Below are 4,073 nucleotides of genomic sequence, written 5' to 3' on the forward strand. Positions count from 1 at the left end.
ACTAATGTGATCCTGTTACTCCCACATTAATGAACTGGTTACTTTGTATCTTGCACAAGTACTTCCATATTGCTCCCAGTTTAATGAAGTGTCACTTTGTGGTAGCACCCACAGTAACACTAACCCAAGGATTGCTGGAGATCAGAAGATTAAGTCCAGACAGGAAAATCCATGAGATATGCATCTCAAATTAACTATTAAAAAGCCAGAAGAAAACTTGTGACTACGTGGTATAATGCCATACTTCCACAGAATAAGCTGACGACAGGGCCCCCCCGCCACACACACACACACACACACACACACACACAATTTCCCAGCTAGAGCAAGTACAAGATCTGTTTTCCCAATGATATATCTGAGTTCCAATCCTATGTGTTTGGATATTTTTGAAAGCTGTACCATCAACTTACCTAATTTTAATAAATGACATCCTGCTCACTATTATTTAATGCTGGTTGGAAAATATTTTAAGACACATTTTCATGTAGAAAATTAAATTTTTCCCAAATCGTGACTGTCTTAGTTTATAAGAAAGAAAGAATTGTGCCTTTAATTCATTAGTTCATAAATTAAAAAAGTAACCCTAATCCTAGAACCACTTGCCTTTGGATTCAAAAAGCCACACAAATATATTAAATTTATACATCCTATCTTTGATTCAACTCATCTTTCTTAAAATAGTTTCTAGTTTTACTCAATATCTTGTCATTTTTCTAACACGAACCCTAACTGGAACATTCAGGCTAAGCCTCACACTAATCATATCCCAATCCTAATATTATTAGCAGTTTTGTATTTCATATTCATCCTAATTCTATCTTGACTTGTTATTCGAAGATTTACTTTCAGATTGACCCTAAATTTTCCATTTCCCTAATGCTAACACTAAGCCCAGCTGGAACTGAAACCTAACTTTCAACCTAATAATAGTCCAAAATTAATATTAAAAAATACTCTAGTTTTTATTCATTGGAATGAATATTCCAGTTTTCACTCTGGAAAGGAGTTTCAATTTGCCCTAATTCCAACAAATTTCCTGACTCTGTCTCTGAAGTTATCTTGTTCCCTAACATGAACCATTATATTACTTGTCATCAAATTCTCTTATCAGGAAAAACACTGTAGTTTCCATTGATCCTACCTTTTCCTGAACCACTGTATCCTAAAACAATTTCATATTTACTTATCCTCTAGTCCATTACTCAATGCTAACTCTCAACCTAAACCTGGCTGGAAAACTCTCATTAATCATTACAAGAATGATCACTGAGAAATATATATATATATATAATGGTAATGTTCTAGGTACTATTCAGTCTCACATTTTTGTTTCTACTTGATAGTGAAAACTCAATTTTATACTAAAACTTTCCTATTCATAACACTAATCATAATCAGAACAAAATACTGACACTGATTTTAATCCAAATTTTATGTCAATACTAACACTTACTAGTTAGTGTTACCCTAGTTTTCATTCATCCTAACTTGATTCAAATATGCATTCCAAACATAGGTTTCAATTTTTTTTCCAATATCTTAGTCACTTTCTAACCCTAAACATAATCTTAACTGGAATATTGAGAATAAATATATGCCTAATTGCAAGTAGATTCTAATATTAATAGCAGTACTCTAATTCACATTCCTTCTAATTCTTACCAGACTCATTCCAAAATTTACCATCAATTTGAGCTTCATTTTTTTTTCTCCTTCACTCTAACCCTAAACGTGGCTGGAATCCTAACCATAACCTTAACACAAATGGTATCACAATTCTAAAATTTATGAAAAATACTGTTTTTGTGCAATCCTAACTGAAATTCCACTTGTAATTCTTGAAATAAATTGCAAGTCTTCCTATACTATACAGATTTTCTCACTCTTATCTCTGAACCTATCCTGTTCCATAAGAGGAATCATTAAACCAATTGATCTCAAATCCTGATATTATGAAATACATTATACTTCCATTATCCCAGCTTTTCCTGAATTCCTAGAACCTAAAATAAGTTCAGATTTAATTAACATTTATCCCATTCCTTTTTTTTTCTTTTTGTTGGTTGTGGGGTTTCATCTCTGGGCCTGGGCTTAATCCCTGAGTTCTAGGCATGGGCATGATCCCTGAGTTCTTTAGCTCAAGGTGTGCACTTTACCACATGAGCCACAGCACCACTTTCTGGTTTTCTGGTGGTTATTTGGAGATAAAATTCTCACAGACTTTCCTGCCTGGGCTGGCTTTGAAATGCGATCCTCAGAAATCAGCTTGCTGAATAGGTAGGATAATGGACGCGAGCCACTAGTTTAATATATTTCTTTACTAATCCTTAACCTCCTTTAACCAGAAACCTAATCCTAATCACAACCTGAATTAACACCAAATGGTTAATGTAAGGAAAATTGTCTGGATTCTATTCAATCACACATTTTTTTGTTTCTACTTCTTAGTGGAAAACTAAATTTTACCCTAAAGCTTATCCTTCCCTAATCTTAACAAGAACTAAAACAGTAACACTTTAAACCAAATTATATATGAATGTTTAAAATAACACCCACGCTTGTTTTCATTCATTCTAACTTTGATGTTATTCATTCTTCTTAAAATATGTGGCAGTTTTACACAATATCTTACTTTTTTTTTCTCATCCTAAACCCAGCTCTAACTGGAACACCTTGCCTAATCCTAAACCTACATATAACCGAATCATAATGTTAATAGCAAGCCTCTATTTCACAATTATGCTATCTCTTGCTCAGCGTGTAGGTCTAAATTTTATTTGCATTTTGACCCTAAATTTTTAACAGTGTTTTTCTATTTCCTGTCAAGTTTTATTTTTCATTTCTTTTTAATTTTATTTTATTGTAATGAGGCTTACATAGGGATTACAGTTACATGTGTAAGGTAATGAGTACATGTCTTGTTGAGCATTGTTACCCCCTTCTTTGTTGTTGTCCCACTATCCCTTCCCTCTCCAACCTCCATTACTCTTCTCTCCCCATGGTGTAAAGTTCATTTTCAGTACAGTGTGCTATGAGTATTATTGTTGCAATAGGTCATTCTGTGTTGAGCCTAAATTTTCTATTTCTCTAACCCTAATTCTAATTCTGTCTGGTATCCTAACCCTAACCATAATAATAATGATAACTCAATTCAGAAGTTAACAGAAAATGCCCCTTTTTGTTCAAACTGATAATCCACTGTACGTCTTGGATTAAATTGCAGTTTAACTTAAATCTTCCAAATTACTTTATATGTGCATATAAAAAGATGTAATTTTATGTGAAAAACAGAAGATCTTTGGAGAAAGGAGTAACAAAAAGGAAATAGAGGGAGTAAAATCAAATATTTTAATATATTATGGAAAGAGCATAATTAAACTGCCACTTCTGAAAATGAATAACCATTAACAAAACAATAAAATGTTTCTATTCTTAAAGTGCATTATACTTCAATATAAAGTTTATCTCAAAATAGAAATTCTGCATCTAATCTAATGTACGTTTGCATGCACAAAATTCTGTGACTTCTAGTCTTATTACATGATATTAATTATATTTTTATTGTGAAATGATCCTTACTTATATTTATTACAAACTTCTGTAATTATACAAATCATGCCTGTACATGCTAACTTACATAATTTAACACACAAACAAAAGTATCTTTTTTCTTGTCTCACACAGGGAAGGATGAAGTGCTGAAATATACTAAATAGAAGCACTCTAACAGAGAGTCTATAGGGAATGGAAATTTGCAACGTGAGGATGGGAACATGAGCACTTTCTACTTGGCTGAACAAGAATTCTTGTTTCTACAGTACTTTCTTGCCATTTAGTCACACAGGGAAAGCCACAAAATTTGAAGTTCATATGAAAGAATAACATTCCTAAAAGTTGTGTCAACCCTGCTCAAAAGCTCAATTTTATCACTAGTTCTTCGTGCTTGCTGGCTGATCAGTTTCCCTATCATATTTACATATTATTAAGCATATTAGTCATTGAACTGGCAGTACATGGCAGAAGACTCCTGAAATCACATCTATTGCAGTGTAATATTTAGAAGAGAAGAA

The sequence above is a fragment of the Dipodomys spectabilis genome, unplaced genomic scaffold (genome assembly GCF_019054845.1).
Source record: "Dipodomys spectabilis isolate Male_0828 unplaced genomic scaffold, ASM1905484v1 ptg000110l, whole genome shotgun sequence".
Lineage (NCBI taxonomy): Eukaryota > Metazoa > Chordata > Mammalia > Rodentia > Heteromyidae > Dipodomys > Dipodomys spectabilis.